This window comes from Amblyomma americanum, chromosome 3, assembly GCF_052857255.1.
Source record: "Amblyomma americanum isolate KBUSLIRL-KWMA chromosome 3, ASM5285725v1, whole genome shotgun sequence".
Lineage (NCBI taxonomy): Eukaryota > Metazoa > Arthropoda > Arachnida > Ixodida > Ixodidae > Amblyomma > Amblyomma americanum.
The window spans coordinates 83,944,132-83,956,452 of NC_135499.1; positions in this window are offsets into that span (position 1 = coordinate 83,944,132).

Below are 12,321 nucleotides of genomic sequence, written 5' to 3' on the forward strand. Positions count from 1 at the left end.
CCAGGCAGGGGTGGCAGCAATTCAGCAACTCCCTGAACGGCACCATCAGCACGGCCAGAACGTGGCAGGTCCTCAAGGCCCTCATGGACCCGAGCAAACACAAATCCGAAGGCAGCAAGTCGATACAGATGCTGGTGCACCATACGAAGGCACGGACGAACAACTACTCGAATAGGTCCGGATCAAGTGCTACGGCAAAGATCAGGTCGACAGCTACCGAGAAGAATACCGTGGCGAGGAGAACCCGGCCATGGACCGACCCATCACGAGAGAGGAGGTCGTCGAGGCGATAAGATCGGCCACAAAGAACACGGCGGCGGGGGCGGACAAGATCCGGAGGAACCTCAGTGACGAGGCGATAGATCAGCTTACGACCTACCTCAACAAGCTCTGGCAAGAGGGAAGAGTGCCGGCGGAATGGAAACACGCCGTCGTCGTGATGATTCCGAAGCCGGGCAAGAAGCTCCAGATCGAGAACCTCAGGCCGATATCTCTAACGTCGTGCCTGGGCAAGCTGTACGAGAAAGTGATCACGAAGAGAATCCAGTCGCACCTGGAGAATGAACAATGGCACCCGGACAGCGTGTACGGGTTCAGAGCCAACCTCTCTACGCAAGACGTGCTGCTCCAACTCAAGGAGGAAGTGCTCGAGACGATGCCGAAGGCGGGCGAAATCGTCGTCATGGCCCTCGACATAAAGGGGTCTTTTGACAACGTAAGCCACGCTGCCATCATGGAAGGCATCAACAATACCAACTGCGGGAGGAGAACGCACGATTACGTCAGAGCCTTCCTGAGTGACAGAACGGCGACCGTGGGGCTGGGCGAGCTGAGAAGCGACGTCTTCCCCACGCCGTGCAAAGGCACACCCCAAGGATCCGTCATATCGCCCGTCCTCTTCAACGTGGCAATGATTGGACTCGCAAGACGGCTCAAGGAGATCCAGGGCATCCAACACGCGATGTACGCCGACGATGTCACGATATGGGTCACCCAAGGATTACTCGGGGAGAAGCAAGAAAAAATACAGGAAGCGGCAACTTGCGTAGAAAATTACATCAGAGAGAGGGGCCTAAGATGCTCGACGGAGAAGTCGGAACTCCTAAGGGTCGGCAAGCATCCCACCCAAGCGACACTGGAGGTCGTTCTCGAGGGACAGAACATCCCGGAAAAGAAGATAAGGATCCTGGGCATGTGGTTGCATGGAAGCCGGAAATGCAGCCACACTATCAGCCTGCTGAGAAAGGCGGCAGAGCAGGTGGGCCGTATGATCTACAGAGTCTCCCAAAAGAGATACGGAATGAAGGAAGTAGACACTCTCAAGCTAGTCAACAGCCTAATTGTCAGCCGAGTCACGTACTCCCTGCCGTACCACGCGGCGACCAAGGCGGAAAGAGAGCAAGCCGACACGATTCTCAGGAAGGCGTACAAGACTGCTCTGCACCTACCCAAGAACACGTCGAACGAAAAGTTGCTCCAGCTAGGCATCAGCAACACCTTCAGCGAGCTCGCCGAAGCTCTGCTGGGAACGCAAACCACGAGACTCAGAGGCACCCCTACGGGACGAGCGCTCCTACGAAGGTTGGGTCGGGACACGAGCGGACTAGTAGACAGATACGCGGACGTACCATTAACGTGGGACCATTGCCGAAAAACATGGACCCCAATCTTCGCGAAAACAGACGAAAAGCGAGGGCCGAGTACGTAGAAAGAATGCTAGCCCAGTTAGACAACACCGTATACACGGACGCTGCCGTATATCCGCGCGAGAGAAAACGCGTAGCCGCGACGGTAGTGGTAAACTAGGAAGGAAACATGATGACGTGTGCCACGGCAAACGTCGCCGGCACAGCGAAGGCCGAAGAGATTGCCGTTGCGCTGGCGGCAGCAGAAGGCTACAGAACGGGCCGATCTCTCAACATACTGACGGATTCGAAGGAGACGTGCAGGAACTACACGAGGGGCAGGATCAGCAGAACAGCCCTTAGAATACTCAGCCCGGTAACCTCCACCGAGGAGAAACCCAGGCTGTTACGTCTCGCCTACGACGCGCGGTATAGCCGGCGCGGATGCAACGGACGCCGCGGCTTCGTTCATCGCGGCCGCAACGCCTCCCGCCAAGCGCGTCCAGGCAGGTTTCAGTGCCACGTGTCGTCGTGCGTGCGTGTGTGTGTGTGTGCATGTTTTGCCCACGCTTGTCAAAGCGCGGCAGCCGGGGAGAGGAGCTCCCCAACTGGGAGGCGAGGAGGTCTGACCGGCGCCGGCCTGGCGGACGCGCCCGTCACGCCTGAACATGTTCAAGCGTCGCCGTATCGGATGACTCTTCCCAAGCCGTTCCCTCTTGCCCTCGACTCCGAGGGTATAAAACGCCGCTGCCCCAAACGCCGAGAGAGACTTCGATTTTCTTCCTTCGAGTAACGTGGTCGCCCTGACCGGCTGCTCTTTTGCGATGCCAGAATAAACAAGTTGTTCTGTTGCCAGTCGACTCATCCTTTGCCGGGAACTTCGGATGTTTCCAGCTTTGCCCCAGGCCGCCAGGCCAACGCTACCCTTGGGGCTTGCAACCCTTTTGCAACAAGGCATAACCTAATCTGGATCCCGGGCCACGCGGGCATAGGGGGGAACGAAAGGGCAGACAGCCTATCTCGAGGTAACGCATTCCGAGCAGGGCAGTCAAATGCTCCGGAGCTCCGCCTACAGGCTTGCGAGGGCTGATACGCCGAGACCTTGAACTTGCATAGGGGAGCTAAAATTAGATATCCACCACCACACAAAATCCTAACAAAGGAGGAAGCGACCGGCTGGCGCAGATGACAGACACACTCCTCTCCTAACCTACACATACTTAATAAGATGTTCCCGACACAATACAGAGCCACCTGCCCTTGGTGCGATGCCACACCTACACTTTACCATATCACGTGGGAGTGCGAACGCAACAAAGCATTCCACCAAAACGAACACCCGAGTGCGGAGCAATGGGAGAGTCGGCTCACCAGCGGCGAGCTCACGACCCAAAGGGCCTTAGTGCAGCACGCGAATGATGCAGCACGACTCAGTGGAGCCTTGGAATAGGGGCCCACCCTTGCTGACGAGAAACCTCAAGTCGCCAGCGCCGGAGAAGACGACGGAGACTTCATAACCGCGAAACCCTTGAAAGATTCAATAAAGTTTTCACTCACTCACTCACTCTTTAATTAATGAATTAGTTACAAAGATTTCATTAACTTGTCATCGCCTACCACACACCAATTAATCACTTGAATCACAAATTACCATGATACGATATTTTACGCAGCCCTCGATTATAGGTCGTCGGTTCGAATCCCTGCCTGGAGCTAGATTCTAACTTAACTAGTAAGTTTATGCTGCACGAAGCGCTGAATCGTATGACAGTGCTTTTGCACGTCTTCTCGCTTAAACTATACGTTAAAACCCAATTACTTTTTGTACACTGCGGGAGCACGAAAAAAAAAAACAAAATTCGACCGGCCTGGCACAGGGAAAGTCATCCGACGCACTATTAAGGCGAACGCCTTTAAGTGCTCGTACTCGCGGTGACGGTGTCCGTCCGGCTCATGTTGGCGCAGTGCCAGCTGCTACCCTTCTCCTCACCGGCGCGTATCCTCCTCCCACCCCCAGCAGTGACGTCCGTCGTGCTACTCGCCCTAGTGTCAGGTGTGGCGCGCGGCGCACGCACAGTTGTGTGTAACAACAGCATAGCAACAGGCAGTCGTGGTGAAACAGTAATCAGGAAGGCTTTCGCCATGCACACTTGAGGCCCACGAAGTGTCCCCGTAGGTTTTACCCCTTGTTCACCTCCAGAGTGCGGGGAAAAGGGGAACGAAGGCGCGTGTAAGGGAGACAGAGAATGTTAGATGGGTTAGGAGTGGATCTGTGGGGAGGGAGGTGGGAAGAGGTGAAGGGATGTCTGTTTCACCAGAAAGTGTATGGGCTGCGCTGCTATTCGTATCTGTGTTTCAGCCCACACCCAGTGAACAGTCAACGGCACTTGGTATGAGCTGCAAGCAGCATGGATTGATCGGGCAACCTGAAAGGCACCGCGAACTTTCTGAAGGTGTTTGGGGGCTTCTGCTAGTCATAGATCGGCAGACACACTCATAGGTGCAATCATACCGCCTCGCACACAGTCACGTCTGTGGGTGTGAGTGTTTGTGAGTGTACGTGAGTGTGAATGCGTGGATATGAGTGTGGGTAGTCATGTGTGTGAGTAGGTGCGAGTGTGAGTGGACGTGAGCGCGAATGCGAGAGAGTGGATGTGAGTGTGGGCTGTCATCAGTGTGACTGTGAGTGAGGGAGTGGCGAGTGGATGTGAGGTGCAGGTGGACGCGACAGCGAAGTTTGTCGTGTGTGCTTCGCCGTGCACGACGGTATTCGTTTAGCTGTTTTCATATAGTTAATAACTGACGAAGCAATTATTCACTGCTGAGGGCGCCCGAGGCAGCATAAGGCATCATGCCAGTGTCTGTGGACAATCGAAGCAGAGGATTCCGCTGGCGCGGGAGCGGCAATCTTTCGTAGCTGTTCGCCTTACTAGCCCACCGTTGACACTGGTGCAGGTCCTCTCCGGATGCAATGAGCCGCTACGAGTTGTGTCAGATCCTTTGATTCAATTTCGTATTGCCACTGCTAGAATGGTAGATTTCTCTCTCGTCGCGCCTCCTACACGTCTCGAGCTCATATACGCAGAGTTACAATGCTGGCTGCTGATATGACTTCCGCTTCTCGGCAATAACTAGCGTAAGGTGGGATCTTGAGTACTCCGGAGAACGCTTAGGTTTTTTCTGTGCTCTGGCGTTTTTTTCTTACTGAGTCGGACCTACGCGAAGAACCTGACCTGCTTGGCCCGGCTCTTGAACTGCACAAGCTCGGCTGAAGTCCGGATGGGACGCGAAAAGCAAGTGCGCTTTTCGGTAATGCCAGAGGTTCTTGTTTCCATCATATACTTGAAGGAGCTCTACGGTCACAAAACAATCATGTGTTTTTTATTTTTTTTGTATGCATAGCATGTCAGATATGGCGATGCCTTGAAGTCAAGGAGATAGCCGAAGTGGTATAAAGTGTTTGATGTTTTAATCTGCTCCAGAAATGCTTATTTAGTGCCGCTGGTGGTGAAGAATTGCGGTGATTTTTGGCAGTGGATATGAGGTGGCAGCCGAACTGGCCGCACCCTTTTTGATTGGTTGGACGTTGAGTTCCAACTTAATTCTTATACACTCGCGGAAGATATCTTAAATATAATGTATGTGAATATTGTTATCTGTTCCCTCGCAAAAAAAAACACACACAAGAAAAGCAGGACAAGAGAATGAAAGCTAACAAAAATCAAGCTAGGGGGTACAGTTTTAGTTTTTTAGACGACCTTTATTGCCTCAGGGGATCAATGTGCGAAGCTTTTCGTTTCGCCTGAAAGTATTGTGCGAGCGAGTACCGCTGTTCGAACTGCCAGCACCGAGAAGGAAGCGAAGAAGGAACCGTCCGACGGACATCACAACCGAAAATGTGACAAGAACAGAAGACTGAGGGCGGGAGGGGGGCAAGGAGCTGTTCATAAACAGGTCGAAGGGTGCGGCATGTTGGGCACTGGACTGTGCTCGTAGAACCGGATAAATTTGAGGATTAAGCTCCCTCACGGTCTTCACAGAGTCCGAAAAAGTCGTTTTTTTTAGGGTCATGAAAAGGGTTCTGTCAGCGTTATGTACGCGGACCTACATTGCAGGCAATTTGGGGGTCTGCGTACAGCCCTGTCAAGTCAACAACTGTATCCAAGCTACCGCTGCATGTATGCAAGGCGTGGTTCAGATTTGTGGCACTCAATCTTCGACACTGTGCGAATGACTAGAGCTTGTGAAATGAGATTTCATTTTATTTTTGTGTTTTCAATGCTAATACTGTAAGTGGAATAAGTTCTGTTTGCACGCACCGATTTCAGCAGTTCTATCCGAACTGATATCTGAACAGCATGAGGAATCCTTCGATCCAGATACTACGATTTCCTCTAATAACATCTGGAGAGGGCTTTTTCCCACTAACATCCTACCGCTGCAGAAGGGGATGTGCTGCGAAATGTCTCACAAGTTAGCTGCACACGCATTCTTCCACGAACAACGTGTCGTCGACTCACGACGTAGAGGACTACGGAAGAATAACTAGGTGCAATCTTAGCACCCCCTATACTCGCGCAGATGCGCACGTGGTTTTCGTACGAACCGGCTTCAAGCGAGAGCAACGAGATGGTTTCTAAAGCCTCCTTCAAACAGAGATTGTGCGCAGCGCAAACAAACTACTGCACGGCTGGCAAGTCCACAGATCGATCACGCATACTTACTCTGTCTAGGCGACGCTCGCCCTCCTTTTAACTACGCCCCAAAATAAGCTCAAAAGGCTGTTGCAAAGGGATTGATGATGGCCGCTCCCCTTTGGATCTATTTTTCCGCAGGGCAAATCTGTACTTGGGGCCCATTCCAGCCATTTTCCTTTTGTGAGGAACTCACTTGATCTTTTCAAAAACACTGCAATTCACACGCCGGGATAAGTATTCATAGTCGCCGCTTCCCTCCATTGTGTTCATGCAGACTCACGAGCCCGTCATTGTTAAAGCAGACCCAATATTGGTAGTCAGGCACCGTCCAAGACCATTGTCAAGGCAAAACTCATTACTGTTACTTAGACACCGTCATAAGCTGCGCACAGAGAGGGGTGGGGAGGCGGCCGCCTCTCCCTCCTTGTTGTCTAAGGAGGTGCCAAGTGTTCCTTAAACCTCTACTTTGTCGGACCCACGTCGGACCTGCTACGTCTGAGGACTTGTCTTTGTCTTCGTGAAAACAAGTCCTCCTGTTGAACCGTTGGCAAGCACACTAAGGTTTTCCCCTCGCTCGTTCACTTTGTGAGTGTCAAGAAACCATCTGCCGCTGTTACAGATGAAAGTAAAAACTACTGCTCGATAATATATTGTATATTTTGCAATTCCATCACATTTAAATACGTTTTATAATCATTCGTCATCTTTGCGCTCCGTTTCGACCGTAGAGGCTTAGGTGAGAGGAGGTTGGAGGAGGAAAGAGGCTGCGCTGGAACTTGGCTCCTCCTAATGGAGAACCTTGCGCACGCCTATGCACACTGCTCAAAAACGTGCGTCTTAGCTGACGCTAAACAGGCACTCATCGACTCAGCGGCAAGCGCGGGAGTACACGTGCGTAACATATTTTCGGGACACGGCATATGCGTGATAAGTGACCACTTCGAGAATCGAAACTGAAAATTGACCAAAGATCCCGACAGAGCGCCGGGTGGCAGGAATACGGATTCCCGTGGACGCAAACTCGTAGAGGTTATTGACAGTTTGGACCTGTGTGTTGCAAATGACGGAAGCCCCACTTTCTTCCGGCCTCCAGCCTCAGCGACAGCTATAGACCTGACTCTGCATTCACCTGACTTCCGCGTGAGGTGGTCAACAGCGCCTGACCGCATGGGAAGTGACCACTATCCGATTTTTGTGTTTGCTGCCGACTTTCGCATGCGTTGCCCTAAAATCAGCAATGTGGTCAACTGGGACAAGCACAGAGAGCACCCAGAACGTGTTTCTGGGGATGTTGTTGACAAAATGATTTCTAGTAAGCTAGCAGCAACTACGGCGGTTAAGCTACCTGATCATTTTCCGACCCCGGATTTAAAACTCAGGGACCTTTGCGCAGCGAGAAGGGCGGAGCGCCAACTCATGCGGAAGAAAGACGACAGGGACTTGAAGGCGACCTCCAATAGGCTTTACAGGTCGTAATGGCCCTCATTCTGAGCTAGCTTGACTGTGTTCTCACCGATGACGAGAATATGGCGAGTTATTGGCAGCCTTGCTGGAGAATGTCGCCCTTCAAAGCCTTTTGAAGATCTTGCAATGCGCAAGGAAAAGCACATTGCTTGTTTGGCAGAGGAATTTGCAGACGCACTCGTACGTGCTAATTATGGATTGGATATATATGCACCACCTGCTTCCTCCAGCTCTATCATGGACGTCCCGTTCACGCTTCGTGACCTTCAAACCGCGCTCAGTAGCCTGCGGCGCCCGTGTGCATCAGGTCTCGACGGCATCACCAACCAAATGCTGCATAATCTGCCCCTGGAACTCAGGAAGGAGCTCCTAAACTCCATGAATCGAGTTTGGGAGACTGGCGATGTTCCTTCGTCATGGAAGGTGGCACATGTAGTTCCAGTACTGAAGCCTGGCAAAGACATGACGGACCTTGCCTCGTAACGCCCTGTGTCATTGGCCTCCTGTGTAGCTAAGTTGTGGAGAAGCTGGTAAATGAACGCTTATTGTGGTGGCTTGAGGGCGGCAAGGCACTGCCAACATGTATGACAGGATTCCGCCGAGGTCTTAGTGACAAAGATAGCGTCTTACACTTGGTGAGTCACATTGAACACAAGAGTGCTTTCGGCCTTTCCACCTTAGCCATTTTTCTTGACGTTGCAAAAGCTTATGGTAACGTACTTCAGAGCTTAATTCTAAACAGTTAGCAAGGCATGGGCATACAGGGCCATGTAAGATTCATTTACAAGTTGTGGGGATTGGGCTTCTTGAGCGATCGGAATGTGCGCCCGCTGCTGCTGTTTGCCAATTAGAGAGACCCCCCCCCCCCCCCCCTTGTTGGGTGTCCGCGAGCGGAATGCGGGCAGCTGCTGTTTATCCTCCTTTCCAGGGGAAGCTCTTTCGAGAAGCGCTGTAAATAATCCTCCCTTTCGTTCTTCTCGCTTCGACCTGGCGTCCCCATTCGGTCACTCCGAGTGACAGTTGGGGGGCGTTGTTTCGGCGAGAGGCCGCGAGCGGGAAATAAACGGGGAGACCGCCACCGATTCGGGCAGCAGAAAGGTGCGTAGATATCGCTTCCCGGGGGCCCCGGCCTTTGCCGGGGACCAAGAGCACGAGTGGTGTAACCTTGCGCACCTAGTATGTACTCTTGAGTTCAGGCCCGAGCCTCCCGAGTCCCGTCGCCCGCCTGTGCGGCGCTCACGTGCTCCGGATTCGGGAGGGCCTCATCTGGCTGGTTCTCTGTCATCGCCGGCCATTGCCGGTGACGACGCGCGATGAGCCATCGACTTGCGACCTGCGTCGTCAAGATGGGCTCCACGCATTCCCCATCCTCCCTCGTGTTGTGTCGCGCGCGATTTTAACCCTCTGGTCGGCCGTGCGGCATGCGATCGCCCTTAGCTGTGCCGTCACGCGCGTATGTAGTCTGCTCTGCACGCGCGTCTCCGCGGGCCCGCTTTCGGGTGCTGTGGCTGGGCTATGGGTTGTACTGAGGTCTGGGGATCAGTGCAGTGTTGTGTAATGCAGCTTCCTGTGTAATAAACACTTGTTCTCTCAAATAACTGCGCTTTCCTTCCTTCGGAGCGAGAGCGCAGGCGCGCGGCGAACGCTGGCTACGCCCTCAGCTTGCTTTGGCCCGAACCCGCGATATGTAGGCGAAGTGCCACTCAATTAACACTTAGGCACGGGTTCATAACCAACACCACAAAGTTTATAAATGATCGTGCGGTTCGTGTACGGTTAGGGAGTACCTTAAGCACCCAAAGGGTTCTATCACGAGGTGTACGTACCTCAAGGAAGTGTTCTTTCCCCCGCGCTTTTCAACGTCGTAAAGGCTAGCCTTCCCGATTCATTGCAAAAAAATTGCAGGCAAGTGCGCATGTCAATATATGCTGACATCTGTATTTGGATTACTGGCTACTAACGCAAGCGATTAGCCCTGATAGCTCGACAGGCTCTACGTTTGGTACAAGCTTACCTTCAAGGTGTGGGATTTTCTCTATCAGTGGAAAAATCCGGCTTTGTTCTGTTTCCAGGTGTAGGAAGACACCAAGCGCGGTTGAAGATAGACCTTGGACACTCTTGCACCCGCTAGTTCAACCACACGCGTTTCCTGGGCGTCATTATTGACTCCCGCTTACAGTGCCGAAAAGCTGTTGACGCGATTGTTTCATGTCTATCTTCGCGTCGCAATGTGATCCGCAGAATCGCAAGTGAGCAATAGGAAAACCATCCTTCTTCAATGGTCAAACTTCATGAGTCGCTGGTGGTCGTCGCATAATGTATCAATTACCTTTAATTTCCCCCTCTGCATAACAGCTTGAACGTCTCGAAGTTGTCCACAGAAAGGGCCTAAGAAGAGCCATTGGAGTTCCCAGGCGGCTGCGAATAAGGCAGTACTTCATGAGTCCCTATCGAAACCTCTTAGCCTTATCGCTTCTCAGAGACTATTAATGCATCTTGACCGCTTAGGAGAGACGGTAGCTGGGCGATCCCTTCTCCAGCGTCTCTGCAAGAGATATGAGTCGAAGGCCTACTTGACACTTAGTTCTTTAGGCCTTAATGTCCGAAGGCAAAGGAAACGGTTGAAACCCCTCTGGTCTTTTCCGACCCTCGACTGTAAGGTCACAATTCCCCATGTGAGCGCAAAGCGCAGCTCTCCTTTGGCAGCAACGCATTCGCTCGTATTTGAACATTTTGAAACAGAGTATGCCCGCCATCTTAAAACTTTCACGGATGGTTCTGTAAACAAGGTCAAACAAGCTAGCGCCGCGGCTTTTTACATTCCTTCTTTGGACTGTAAGTGGTCTGTACGTTTTACTGCTGTCGTATCCTCCACAACAGCCGAAAATGTTGCTGTTGAGGCGGCTTTACGGAAGTTAGGGTCTTGTGCGGCTCAACCTGTTGTCATCCTAACTGATTCAAAATCTGCCCTCCAGAGGTTACAGCGCGGATTACCTACTGATGTATTGTCTATAAGCTCTCCGCGCTTGGTGCAGAATCTGCACAGCAGAGGCTTTACTCTATATTTCCAATGGGTGCCCTTTCACATAAGAGTCAGAGGCAATGAGGTGGCAGACAGTCTCGCCCATAAAGCTCTGTCAAAGAATACATCTATAAAAGTACCTCAAGATGGAAAATGTCTCTACAGGAAAATGGTGCTCGATCATTTCAGTACCCTGTGGAGTGCGCCCCACAAGCCATGCGTGTTCAAGGGACTGAGAAGATACCAGGCGACTCTACTACATCGAATTCGCATGGCCTCTGCTCGCACTCCTGCCTGGATGCATAAGACGGGCATGGCATTGTCTCCGCAGTGTTCTTTATGCGGTGTGTGCGGAGATATTGAACATTATATCATGTACTGCCCACAGTACAACGCGGAAAGGTATGGGATGTTCGCTTCCTTCAAGAAGACAGGAACCCTTCACAGTACAGTTCAGGACATTGTCTACCCGAGTGGAAACCAGACATGCACAAGGGAGGCTGCTTGCCTTCTTTTAACATTTCTGCAGGACACTGGTCTTGTTTCTAAATGGTGACAGCAGGAACGGACTATGGTCTACTGTGATTGAATGTGTGCGTAGATGGTGTCTTCTGGAGTGCACTATGTTATACCGTGAGTGAATGTTGGTATGGATTGCGGCACTGCAATGGACTGTGTTTCTACTGTGACTGAATATGTGCATAGATGGTGACTTCTGGGGTGGACTGTGATGTGGACTGTGTGGAATGAATGTGTGCATAGATGGTGACTGCGGGAGGGGAATATGTGTTATTATAAGAGACTGTGCGCATAGCGGGGTAGATACGACAGGTTTTAGGACATTATTAACATAGAATTGACGCTGCAGTGGAGCAACTGCCGGCAGAATGAGCAAGGCTAATCCCACCTGTAGCATTCAACACCAACTCAACTGCGAGTGGACTTCAGTGCCAGTGAGTGGGTGTGGGTGTGAGTGGCCGTGAGTGTGATTGAGCTACCTCTCCTGGTGCCGAGGTATGCTGTTAGTTCGCTATTCCCTGTCACCGCTTTCATAGTCCCTGTAATTTGCCTCTCCGTTGAGACACGCCCACGTTCCTTGCAAAAGCGCTCTCCCCACGCTCGCCCCATGCGGCCAAGACCGTCAGTCTCCAAGGCCTGTCTTTTAAGCCACCGAGATTCGGGGACAAGCATTCCTTTGTAAACTCAGAAACTCCGAGGCGAGCAGAAATGAAGTCATTTAGCGGCGTGTCACAGACCAGCGGGACGTGGCCCATTGGGAGAGAGCAGAGGAGAGTGTTCACATAGATCAGTAACAGGGTCGCAGCGCTACTGCTTGCGGGTGATCCGTCGAGGTCCCTCTCAGAAATCGGTCATCGGCGAACGAAACCAACACTGGAGTTGCAAGGAAGCGTGGCGATTTCAAGGGCGGTGAGGCGGATGCGTTGTGTTTTGAAACTCGGGCGTGCAGGTCTGGCCGACTCGGCGACGGCTCTCACAGAAGACAAGTCTTTTG